The sequence below is a fragment of the Sapajus apella genome, unplaced genomic scaffold (assembly GCF_009761245.1).
Source record: "Sapajus apella isolate SASKATOON/1434 unplaced genomic scaffold, GSC_monkey_1.0 scaffold51, whole genome shotgun sequence".
NCBI classification, from domain to species: Eukaryota; Metazoa; Chordata; class Mammalia; order Primates; family Cebidae; genus Sapajus; species Sapajus apella.
Window position 1 is genome coordinate 14,843,787 of NW_022436991.1, and position 13,651 is coordinate 14,857,437.

Consider the following 13,651-nt stretch of genomic DNA (forward strand, 5'->3'; position numbering starts at 1 on the left):
AGACAGGATCTCACTGTGTCACCCAAGCTGGAGTGCAGTGGAGCGATCTTGGCTCACTGCAACTTCTGCCTCCCTGGTTCAAGCCAGTCTTGTGCCTCAGCCTCCCGAGTAGCTGGGATTACAGGCGTGGGCCGCCACGTCTGGCTAATTTTTTTGTATTTGTCGTAGAGACGGTGTTTCACCATGTTGCCCAGGCTGGTCTTGAACTCCCAACCTCAGGTGATTTGCATGCCTTGGCCTCCTAAAGTGCTGGGATTACAGACATGAGCCACCACGCCCAGTCTATTTATTTAACTTTTTTTTTTTTTTTGGGGGGGGGACGGAGTTTCGCTCTTGTTACCCATGCTGGAGTGCAATGGCGCGATCTCGGCTCACCGCAACCTCCGTCTCCTGGGTTCAGGCAATTCTCCTGCCTCAGCCTCCTGAGTAGCTGGGATTACAGGCACGCGCCACCATGCCCAGCTAATTTTTTGTATTTTTAGTAGAGACGGGGTTTCACCGTGTTGACCAGGATGGTCTCGATCTCTTGACCTCGTGATCCACCCGCCTCGGCCTCCCAAAGTGCTGGGATTACAGGCTTGAGCCACCGTGCCCGGCCTATTTAACTTTTATTTTAGGTTTGGGAGTACATGTGAAGGTCTGTTACATAGACACATGTCATGGGGGTTTGTTGTACACAGAATTTCATCACCCAGGTATTAAGCCCAGTACCCAACAGACAAATTATTTATTAAATAACAGAAGATCATTGGGTGATGAAAGCTGAGCTGATGAGACTCAGCCCTGTTTTATTTGCTAGAGCTGTTGGGAAAGCTATACTCTTTCTGCCAAGTGTTTAAGCTGGTAGGATGAGGCTTGGCTATTTTGCTAACTACAAGAAGACAACCTGCCTGACAATGAAGACAGTCCGGGGAGCCAGGCGTGGTGGGCCACACCTCTGGTCCCAACTACTGGAGGGGCTGCGGTGAGAGGCTCGCCTGAGCCCAGGAGTTCAAGACTGCAATGAACTATGATTGCACCACTGCACTCCAGCCTGGGTGACAGAGCAAGACCCTGTCTCAAAAAAAGAAAGAAAAAGAAAAAGAAAGGAAGGAAGGGAGGGAGGGAGGGAAAGAGAGAGAAAGAGAGAGGAAGGGAGGGAGGGAGGGAGGGAAGGAGAGAGGAAGGAAGGGGGGGGGGGAGGGAGGAAGGAAGGAAGGAGGGAGGGAGGGAGGGAGGGAGGGAGAGAGGGAGAGAAAGTCAGTCCAAGAAAAAGCAGAACTAAAAGTGTCTGAGACCAAGTTCAAATCGACATCATTTGAGCCTCTGGCTCCAGCCATGCCTGAAGTCATTCTATCTCTGATGTTTCAAGTATTTGAACCAATAGACTCTCCCTCTTTTCATGTTTAAGCTGGCTGAAATTGAGGTTTCTAGTTGTTATAGTGGAAAGTATCCCAAGTTTTACATCCCTGCTTATGAGGAAGAAGGGTTTCTCCCTTTCATTTTAATATATTGACTTAACCTGGGCCCTGGATAACGTCCCCACCAAACTTCCCTGAAACCTGGCTCCTTCAACAACCATCCTCTCTACTCATTCCTTTCTCCTTAACATTTCCAACAAAATCAGAGCTTCCTCAAGATAGAAACAAACAAGCAAACCTTTCTACCGTCTCACACATACAACCTGCCTTATCTCTGTCCATCCCTTTTCAGCCAAACTCTGTGGAACATCTCTCCACATTTCTCCTACTTCTTGAAAAAAAAATTTTTTTTTTGAGACGGAGTCTCACTCTGTTGCCCATGCTGGAGTGCAGTGGCATGATCTCGCTCACTGCAACCTCCACTTCCCGGGTTCAAGCAATTCTTCTGCCTCAGCCTCCCTACTAGCTAGGACTACAGGCATGCACCACTACGCCCAGCTAATTTTTGTATTTTTTATAGAAATGGGGTTTCACCATGTTGGTCAGGCTGGTCTCGAACTCCTGACCTCATGATCTGCCTGCCTCAGCCTCCCGAAGTGCTGGGATTACAAGCATGAGCCACTGCGCCCGGCCTTTTGTTTTTTCTTGAGACAAAGTCTCGCTCTGTCGCCCAGGCTGGAGTGCAGTGGCACAATCTCGGTTCACTGCAACCTCCACCTCCTAGGTTCAAGCGATCTCCTCCCTCAGCCTCCCAAGCAGCCGGGATTACAGGTGCCCACCACCATACCTGGCTAATTTTTTTTTTTTTTTTTTGAGACGGGGTTTCACCATGTTGGTCAGGATGGTCTCGATCTCTTGACCTCGTGATCCACCCGCCTCGGCCTCCCAAAGTGCTGGGATTACAGGCTTGAGCCACCGCGCCCAGCCAATTTTTGTATTTTTTAGTAGAGACAGGTTTTGCCATTTTGGCCAGGCTGGTTTCAAACACCTGACCTCAGATGATCCACCCTCCTCAGCCTCCCAAAGTGCTGGGATTACAGGTGTGAGCCACCACACCCTGCCTCCTCCCATTTCTTTACCTTCCACTCATTCCTCAAACCACTACCATTTGGCTTCTGCTAAAATTACTCTCACCAAGTCATGCAGTAGTCTCTTAGTTATCAATGTCTTCTAGAGGAGTCTTGCATTGTTGCCCAGGCTGGAGTGTAGTGGCACAATCTCAGCTCACCACAACCTCCACCACCCAGGTTCAAGCAATTCTCCTGCCTCAGCATCCTGAGTAGCTGGGATACAGGCACAGGTGCGCACCACCATGCCTGACTAAATTTTGTATTTTAAGTAGAGACGGGGTTTCACTATGTTGGCCAGGCTGGTCTTGAACTCTTGACCTCGTGGTCCACCCACTTCAGCCTCCCAAAGTGCTGGGATTACAGGCGTGAGCCACTGTGCTCGGCCCCCTCCTTTTTTTTTTTTTTTTTTTTTTTTTTTTTTAAGAAAGAGGGTCTGGGGCCGGGCGCGGTGGCTCAAGCCTGTAATCCCAGCACTTTGGGAGGCCGAGGCGGGTGGATCACGAGGTCAAGAGATCGAGACCATCCTGGTCAACATGGTGAAACCCCGTCTCTACTAAAAATACAAAAAATTAGCTGGGCATGGTGGCGCGTGCCTGTAATCCCAGCTACTCAGGAGGCTGAGGCAGGAGAATTGCCTGAACCCAGGAGGCGGAGGTTGCGGTGAGCCGAGATCGCGCCATTGCACTCCAGCCTGGGCAACAAGAGCGAAACTCTGCCTCAAAAAAAATAAATAAATAAATAAATAAATAAATAAAAGAGGGCCGGGCGTGGTGGCTCATGCCTATAATCCCAACACTGGGAGGCCGAGGCAGGTGGATCACTTGATGTTGGGAGTTCGAGACCAGCCTGGCCCACATAGTGAAACTCCATCTCTACTAAAAATACAAAAAAAAAAAAAAAAAAACAAATAGCTGGGCCTGCTGGTGGTTGCTTGTAATCCCAGCTACTTAGTAGGCTGAGGCAGGAGAATCACTTGAACCCGGGAGGCAGAGGTTGCAGTGAGCCGAGTTCGCGCCGTTGCACTTCAGCAAAGGCAACAAGAGTGAAACTCCATCTCAAAAAAAAAAAAAAAAAATACATACATATATGTATATATATATGTTAGCCAGATGTGGTGGTGGGTGCCTGTAATCCCAGCTGCTCAGGAGGCTGAGACAGAACTGCTTGAACCTGGAAAGCAGAGGTTGCCGTGAGCCAGGATTCCAGGATTGTGCCACTGCACTCCAGCCTGGGTGACAAAATAAGACTCCTTCTCAAAAGAAAAAAAAACTAAAAGAGTTTAATTAGATTCTTTTGTAATACAAAGGATAAATGCTGCCAGGTGCGGTGGCTCTCGCCTGTAATCCTAGCACTTTGGGAGGCGGAGGTGGGTGGATCACCTCAGGTCAGGAGTTCAAGACCAGCCTGGCCATCATGGAGAAACCCCCATCTTTAAAAAAAAAAAAAAAAAAGGATAAATGCTGGAGGTGCCGGATACCCCATTTACCCTGATGTGGTTACTATGCATTGTGTGCTTACATCAAAATATCTCATGAAATATGTTAAATATATACACCTACTACGTTCCCACAAAAATTTTAAAAAAACAACTAAAAAAAAAAAAGAGATAGCTATCCTTCATACAAGCAAATTTCTCACCCTTTCCCCAAAATGAGACTCATTGTCTTAATGGTCATTGCGTCAATCGCCGGCTATTTTAATTACTCCTCAAATTAAGTCACAGTCTTGAATATTTTGCTACCTAAACAAATTGTAGAACTAACCTCTAACAGCTTGAATAAAACATAAAAACAAGGAGAGAGAAAAAGAAAGCTCTTTCTGCCATCTTGCAGTGCCACCAAAATGGCACATATGACTGCCCTGGCTGATGCTCTCAAAAACTTCAACAATGCTGAAGAGAGGCAAATGCCAGGTTCTTATTCGGCCGTTCTCCAAAGTCATCTTCCGGTTTCTAACTGATGATGAAGCATTGTTACACTGGCAAATTTGAAATCACTGATGGTTACAGAGCTGGGAAAATTGGTGTAAACCTCACAGGCAGGCTAAACAAGTGTGGAGTGAGCAACCCAGATTTGACGTGCAAAGATCTAGAAAAATGGGAGAATAATCTGCTTCCATCCTGCCAGTTTGGTTTCATTGCACTGACAACCTCAGCTGGCATCATGGACCGTGAACAAGCAAGACAAAACACACAGGAAGGAAAATGCTGGGACTCTTTTTTCTAGAGATGTAATATATATTTACAAGTAAAATGCCTAGGCCAGACATGGTGGCTCATGCCTGTAATCCCAGCACTTTGGGAGGCCGAGGAGGGCGGATCATCCAAGGTCGGGAGTTCGAGACCAGCCTGACCAACATGGAGAAACCCTGTCTTTACTAAAAATACAAAATTAGCTGGGCGTGGTGGCACACGCCTGTAATCCCAGCTACTTGTGTGGCTGAGGTGGGAAAATTGCTCGAACCTGGGAGGCAGAGGTTGTGGTGAGCTGAGATCACGCCATTGCACTCCAGCCTGGGCAACAAGAGCAAAACTCGGTCTCCAAAAAAAACAAAAACAAAACAGGAAAAAAAAAGTAAAATGCCTCATGGACTAAAAAGAAAGATGGTTAGTATGTAGAAATGAATACATTAAGCAAAAAGGGGCCAGGCACGGCGGCTCATGCCTGTAATCCCAGGACTTTGGGAGGCCGAGGCAGGCGGATCACTTGAGGTCAGGAGTTTGAGACCAGCCTGGCCAACATGGTGACACTCCATCTCTGCTAAAAAATACAAAAATTAGCCAAGTGTGGTGGTGCATACCTGTAATCCCAGCTACTTGGCAGTCTGAGGCAGGAGAATTGCTTGAATCCAGGAGGCGGAGGTTGCAGTGAGCTGAGATTGAGCCACTATACTCCAGCCTGGGCGAAAGAGTGAGACTCTGTCTCAAAAAAAAAAAAAAAAAAAAGCAAAAAGGAAATATGACAAACTTCCACAATCCTCATTTCTGTAAATGAGCCCATAATTGGTAACTATGGTTTCTTCTCCAAGTATCCAAAATCCTTGGGATCCAATAATTAGGCTTTTTACCTGGTAGGACGAGGCAAAGCGTCATTCCTGAAGGATCTGCATTGTCCTGCCTTCTTTTAGTTACTACAGTTTCCCAGTAACATTTATTATTCAGACACACCATTCTCACCCCCATGGTATGGCCATAATGCAGTTTCCTCCTGGTCATAAGGATCAATAACTCCAGCCAATAGAGTAACCCCATTTTCTGCAGTTGGTTCAGTGGCCTAAGAAGTCCAAGATGACCAGGTGGCAGTCTCAATTTCCAATTCAATGGAATCATTGTTTTGTCCCTGATGGAAGAATTCCTCCCTTGAGGACTAAGGCTTCCAAGTCAGCAGAGCTCAAACTTGCCAAGACAGGAGACAAAAATTCCACGAGTGGCTTATTTGGTAGAATAGTGAGGCTGGGCGCCGTGGTTCATGCCTGTAATCCCCACACTTTGGGAAGCTGAGGCGGGAGGGTGGTATGAAGGCAGGAGTTTAAGAATAGCCTGGGCAACGTAGTGATACCCTGTCCCCAAAATAAAAAGAAATACAAAAATTAGCCAGGCGTAGTGGCACATGCCTGTAGTCCCAGCTACTCGGGAGGCTGAGGCAGGACAATCGTTTGAACCCAGAAGGTGGAGGGTGCAATGAGCTGATGTTGCAACATTGCACTCCAGCCTGGGCCGCAGATTGAGACCTGTAATCCCAGCACCTTGGGAGGCCAAGGCGGGCAGGTCACGAGGTCAGAAGTTAGAGACCAGCCTGCCCAACATGGTGAAACCCCATCTCTACTAAAAACCCCAAAAATTAGCCAGACATGGTAGTGCACACCTGTAATCCCAGCTACTCGGGAGGCTGAGGCAGAATTGCTTGAACCCGGGAGGCAGAAGTTGCAGTGAGCTGAGATTGTGCCATTACTGCATTCCAGCCTGGGTGACAAGAAGGAAATGCTGTCTCAAACAAAACAAAACAAAAAACCCTAAACCATTCTTTCTGGGTGTGATCTCTCAAGTGATGCCTTAACTGAGATTTTTTTTTTTTTAAGACGGATACTTGCTCTGTCACCCAGGCTGGAGGGCAGTGGTGCGATCTTGGCTCACTGCAACCTCTGCCTCCCAGATTCAAGCAATTCTCCTGACTCAGCCTCCAGAGCAGCTGGGATTACAGGCATGTGTCGCAATGCCCAGTGAATTTTTGTATTTTTAGTGGAGATGGGGTTTTACATGTTGGCCAGGCTGGTCTCAAACTCCTGACCTAAGTGATTTGGCCTCCCAAAGCATTGGGATTACAGGTGTGAGCCACCACATCTGGCCTTAACTGAGTCTTTAATAAGTCATTGCACCACACTAGGGTCATGTTGTTGATTTCCTCTGCTATTTTTTTTTTTTTTTGAGACGGAGTTTCGCTCTTGTTACCCAGGCTGGAGTGCAATGGCGCGATCTCGGCTCACCGCAACCTCCGCCTCCTGGGTTCAGGCAATTCTCCTGCCTCAGCCTCCTGAGTAGCTGGGATTACAGGCACACGCCACCATGCCCAGCTGAATTTTTGTATTTGTAGTAGAGACGGGGTTTCACCATGTTGACCAGGATGGTCTCGATCTCTTGACCTCGTGATCCACCCGCCTCGGCCTCCCAAAGTGCTGGGATTACAGGCTTGAGCCACCGCGCCCGGCCTATTTTTTTTTTTTATATATAAAGACGAGATTTCACCATGTTGGTCAGGCTGGCCTTGAACTCCCGACCTCAGGTGATCCACCCACCTTGGCCTCCAAAGTGCTTGGATTACAGGCGTGAGCCACCGCACCTGGCCTCTTCTGCTGTCTAAAGATACCACATGTAAGGCAGCAGCTACAACTGCAGTCACCATCTAAATGAGTTTCCCATAGTCCACAGTCATTCTCTAAGATCCATCCAACCAGCACATGCCAAACCTGCTCATTCAAGTCTTTTTTTTTTTTTTTTTGAGACAGAGTTTCGCTCTTTGGCCCAGGCAGGAGTGCACTGGTGCAATCCCAGCTCACTGCAGCCTTCGCCCCCCAGGTTCAAACGATTCTCCTTCCTCAGCATCCAGAGTAGCAGGGATTACAGGCACCCGCCAACATGTCCAGCTAATTTTTTGAATTTTTAGTAGAGATGGGTTTTCACTGTGTTGACCAGGCGGGTCTCGAACTCTTGACCTCAAGTGATGCACCTGCCTCAGCCTTCCAAAGTGCTGAGATGACAGGCGTGAGCCACTGCGCCCGACCTGGCCATGTTTAAACCCCCACTTTTGGCCAGGCGCGGTGGCTGACGCCTGTCATCCCAGCACTTTGGGAGGCTGAGGCAGGCAGATTATGAGTTCAAGAGATTGAGACCATCCTGGCCAACAAGGTGAAACCCCATCTCTACTAAAAAAAAATACAAAAATTAGCTGGGTGTGGTAGTGCGCGCCTGTAGTCCCAGCTACTTGGGAGGCTGAGGCAGGAGAATTGCTTGAACCTGGGAGGCGGAGGTTGCAGTGAGTCGAGATCACGCCACTGCACTCCAGGCTGGTGCCTGGAGACAGCGAGACTCTGTCTCAAAAAAATAATAAGTCCGGGCGCGGTGGCTCTCGCCTGTAATCCTAGCACTTTGGGAGGCCGAGGTGGGTGGATCACCTGAGGTCAGGAGTTCAAGACCAGCCTGGCCATCATGGAGAAACCCCATCTTTAAAAAAAAATAATAATAAATAAATAAACCCCTACTTTTAGTGATGAGCCACAGTCGCATTTTGGATCCTTAGAAATTGGCATTAATTCAGAACCAATATCTAGGTATCCTCAAAAGATTTGGGTATCTTCTTCTCCCTGATGCACAATTACTCTAGTAAACAAGGCATAATAGTTCCTGTTTCAGGGAGAACTAACCTTCTCTCCAATTAAGTGACTCAGGATCTAGACTTGTGAATTCATTATCCACAATCATGACAGTGAATGTAAGCATCACCCAGAAGTCTCCTTGTGACTGTAGTCTCTCCCACCTGCCCCTCTCTAACCCCTCATCCCCAAGAAACCACTGATCTGCTTTCTGTCCCTATAGGTTGATTTTTTTTTTTTTTTTTTTTTGAGACCGAGTTTTGCTCTGTCACCCAGGCTGCAGTGCTGTGGTGCGATCTTGGCTCACTGCAACCTCCACCTTCTGGGTTCAAGTAATTCTCCTGCCTCAGCCTCCCCAGTAGCTGGGACTACAGGCACATGCCACTACGCACAGCTGCTTTTTGTATTTTTAGCAGAGATGGGGTTTCACCATGTTGACCAGGCTGGTCTTAAACTCCTGACCTTAGGTGATCCGCCTGCCTTGGCCTCCCAAAGTGCTGGGATTACAGGTGTGAGCCACTGCGCCTGACCTAAGTTTTCTTTTTTTTCTTTTTCGAGACTGAGTTTTGCTCTTGTCATTCAGGTTGGAGTGCAATGGTGAAATCTTGGCTCACTGCAACCTCCACCTCCCAGGTTCAAGCGATTCTCCTGCCTCAGCCTCCCAAGTAGCTGGGATTACAGGCATCCACCAACACGTCCAGGTAATTTTTATATTTTTAGTAGAGACAGGGTTTTACCATGTTGGCCAGGCTGGTCTCAAACTCCTGACCTCAGGTGATCCACCTGCCTTGGCCTCCCAAAGTGCTGGGATTACAGGCATGAGTCACCATTCCTGGCCTGATTCGCATTTTCTAGAGCAGGGGTTGGCAAATGTTTTTTGTAAAGGGCCAAATAGTAAATATTTTAGGTGTTGTAGGACAACAGATAAAAATTAGAATATTATGTAGGTATTTCCATAATGAGAGAAAACACATTTTTTAAAACATTATTTTATTTTATTTTTTTAATTTTGCATAACAAGTTTTTTTAAGGCCTACAGACAATAAACAAAGTAAATAATCAGATCGTTTTTTTTTTTTTTTTTGAGACGGAGTTTCACTCTTGTTACCCAGGCTGGAGTGCAATGGCGCGATCTCGGCTCACCGCAACCTCCGCCTCCTGGGTTCAGGCAATTCTCCTGCCTCAGCCTCCTGAGTAGCTGGGATTACAGGCACACGCCACCATGCCCAGCTAATGTTTTTGTATTTTTAGTAGAGACGGGGTTTCACCATGTTGACCAGGATGGTCTCGATCTCTTGACCTCGTGATCCACCCGCCTCGGCCTCCCAAAGTGCTGGGATTACAGGCTTGAGCCACCACGCCCGGCCCATTACCTTTCTTCTCCTGAATTTCACTGTGTTGTCTTTTCTGTTTGCTGGCTTACTTTTTTACGGATTTCTATTAAACCTTGTTCTGATACCTTCTCACTTATTTGTCCATATCTTGCCATCTGTATAAGGTAGTTCTCTACTGCTTTAGTTTTTTCAGGCTTTACAAGTGCCAAGTTACTTAACCTGGCCCAGGCTGACTGATCCAGTACTTGGGCTAAGATACTGTTTCTCATTTCTGCTTCCCTGTGCTTTGCTTCCTGTTGGGCCGCATCACCAGGATCCTGTGCTTGGCCTGCAGCTGGGCCAGCCTCTGTCTCCTCAGTGCCTCCAGCTCCTCTTCCGCCATGGCGTGGCGTCCGCGGTGGAGCGGCCACGGTCACTCAGCAGACCCTCGGTGTGAGCGCAGCTCTGACCCTTTATTTTATGTTTAATGGATGAGAGGTTTATGCGTTTTTCAGACAGGCCTCGAATGCCTGACCTCACTTCCTCATGCGCCAGGACAATTGGTCTCAGCCACTGCGGATCCCAGGAAAACACGTTTTTTATTGTTGAAATTAGAAGTATAATAATTGAGTATAATGTTTAAAATACAGGTCTACTAAAGAGAATAATGGAATTCATTTTGCTTAATTGGAGTTCAAAGTTGGGGGGTACAGTGGCTCATGCCTGTAATCCCAGCACTTTGGGAGGCGGAGGAGGGCAGATCACTTGACGCCAGGAGTTTGAGACCAGCCTGATCAAATGGCAAAAACCAGTTTCTACTAAAAATAAAAAAAATAGCCAGGCATAGTGGCGCATGCCTGTAATCCCAGCTACTGGGGAGTCTGAGGGACAAGAATTACTTGAACTCAGGAGGCAGAGGTGGCAGTGAGCATTCCTACCTGGGTGACAGAGAGACTATCAAAGAAAAAAAAAGAACAAAGTTAGTGTTCCCTATCACCCTACGACAAATGTTTATCTGTTAATTCTAATCTGTAATGACATTTGGCAAAAATAGGTTTTCCTGCAGGTAGGTATTGCCAAATACAGACAGCAATCCACAAGCATATGATGTCATGAGCACATTCATCATTTGAAAGGCATTTATAGAATTCTATTTGGATTCTGGCCAGGTGCAGTGGCTCACTTAATCCTAGCACTTTGGGAGGCCAAGGTGGAGCACTTGAGGCCAGGAGTTCCAGACCAGCCTAGGCAACATGGCAAAACCTCCATGTCTACCGAAAAAAAGAAAAAAATAGCCAGGCTAGCCAGGCGTGGTGGCACATGCCTGTAATCCCAGCTACTCAGGAGGCTGAGACGGAAGGATCGCTTGAGCCTGGGAGGCCAAGGTTGTGATGAGCCGAGATTGCACCATTGCACTCCAGACAAGGGCGAAACTCCATCTCAATAAATAAATAAATAAAATAAAAATTAGGCATGGTGGTGCCTGCCTGTAATTCCAGGTACTTGAGGCACAAGAATCGTTTAAACCTGGGAGGCAGAGGTTGCAGTGAGCTGAGATTGTGCCACTGCACTCCAGCCTGGGCACCAGAATGAGACTGTCTCAAAAAAAAATTCTATTTGGATTGGATTTTTATCTCAATACATTTAGCACGTCACTACATTGTGGTTTAATCACTTGAGATGGGTCTCAATCCCACTGAGCCCTACAAATGCGACCAGCACTATAGTTTGAGATTAGAATGGAGCTGCTGAAAACATGCGGGAATGGACATCCTGCTCCTTGTTTTAACTTTATTGTGGGCTGTGCATAAGGCAGCATGGCATGGCTTGTGATTCAAGCAGTATACCATTAACAAAGTTACTTTACAGCAGTATAAGTTAAACCTGTAAGTGCTGTTTTCCCTTATGATTTTAGGCTGAGGCCAGGCTCGGTGGCGTAATCCCAGCACTTTGGGAGGCCGAGGCAGGCGGATCACGAGGTCAAGAGATAAAGACCATCCTGGCCAACATGGTGAAACCCTGTCTCCACTAGAAAGACAAAAATTAGCTGGTTGTGGTGGTGTGTGCCTGTAGCCCCAGCTACTTGGGAGGCTGAGGCAGGAGAATTGCTTGAACCCGGGAGGCAGAGATTGCAGTGAGCCAAGATCGCACCACTGCACTCCAGCCTGAGCAACAGAGCAAGACTCTGTCTCAAAAGAAAAGAAAAGAAATAATTTTAGGATGAATATTTTTTCTTTACTTCTTTTTGAGACAGAGTTTCACTCTTGTTGCCCAGGCTGGAGTGCAATGGCGCAATCTCGGCTTATCACAACCTCTGCCTCCTGGGTTCAAGCAGTTCTCCTGCCTCAGCCTCCCAAGTAGCTGGAATTACAGACATGCGCCACCACGCCCAGCGAATTTTGTATTTTTAGTAGAGACAGGGTTTCTCCATGTTGGTCAGCCTGGTCTCAAACTCCTGACCTCAGGTGACCCACCCACCTCAGCCTCCCAAAGTGCTGAGATTACAGGCATGAGCCACCGTGTCTGACCTGGTTGAATATTTAAGAGGCATTATCAAGGCTGCTTCAAAGGCTGGTTGCCAAAGCCTCTCAGTGTTTCATGGCAGTAGTTACGTGTGGTTTTCTCATTTAGAAAAATTTCAGGCCAGGGCCGGGCGTGGTGGCTCATGCCTGTAATCTCAGCACTTTGGGAGGCCAAGGTGGGCGGATCACCTGAGGTCAGGAGTTCAAGACTAGCCAGGCCAACATGGTGAAACCCTGTCTTTAAAAAAAAAAAAGAAAGAAAAGAAAAATTTCAGGCCGGGCACAGTGGTTCACGTCTGTAATACCAGCACTCTGGGAGGCCAAGATAGGTAGATTACCTGAGGTCAGGAGTTAGAGACCAGCCTGGTCAACATGCTGAAACCCCATCTCTACTAAAAATACAAAAAAATTAGCCAGGTGTGGTGGTGGGCACCAGTAATCCCAGATACTTGGGAGGTGGGGTAGGAGAATCGCTTGACCTGGGAGGCAGAGGTTGCAGTGAGCCAAGATCGCACCACTGCACTCCAGCCTGGGTTGACAGAGTGAGACTCAGTCTCAAAAAAAAAAAGGTGGGGGGAAGAAAAAAAGAGAAATTTCAATCTCAGCCCAGAGTTCAAATATATGTGTGTGTGTATATATATATATATATATATATATGACTGTGTGGGTGGCTCATACATGTAAGCCCAGCACTTTGGGAGGCCGATGCAGGCAGATTCCTTGAGCCCTGGAGTTCAAGACCAGCCTGGGTCACATGGAAAAACCCTGTCTTTACAAAAAAGTGCAAAAATTAGCCAGGCATAGTGGGACATGCCTGTAATCCCAGTTACTCAGGAGGATAAGGGGAAGGGTCGCTTGAGCACAACAGGCGGAGGCTGTACCACTGCACTCCAGCCTGAGTGACAGACTGACACCCTGTCTCAAAAAAACAAAACAAAACCAAAACATAATATTTAGCACTGCCAAGACATCAAACTGCTGTATGACACAGCAAGCCAGGATATTCAGCTTTTATTTCTAACAAAAATTCATGGAGCTGATGACGGTTAAGTCCACCTGAGCAAATGAAGTTTGTAATTGACAGTACTGGTTTAATATCTTTCTTTTCTTTTTTTTTTTTTTTTGAGACAGAGTCCCACTCTGTTGCCTAGGCTGGAGTGCAGTGGTGCAATCTTGGCTCACTGCAACCCCCAACTTCCAGGTTCAATCGATTCCCTGCCTCAGCCTCCTAAGTAGCCGGGATTATAGGCACCTGCCACCCTGCCTGGCTAATTTTTGTATTTTTAGTAGAGATGGGGTTTCACCATGTTGGACCAGGCTGGTCTTGAACTCCTGGCCTTAGGTGATTTGCCCGCCTTGGACTCCCGAAGTGCTGGGATTATAGGCATGAGCCACTGCTGCCGTCCCTGGCTCAATATCTTATGACAGATTCAAAAATGTTTGCAAAGTACCTGCTGATGAATCATACAGTAAATAACCAT

General features: G+C 47.3%; 1 pseudogene; it reads right to left on the reverse strand.

Moving 5' to 3' along the window:
• The window catches only part of LOC116526429, an 18,758-nt pseudogene extending 8,692 nt beyond the window's left edge, over positions 1–10,066 (reverse strand).
• Positions 10,067–13,651: the final 3,585 nt, after the last annotated feature.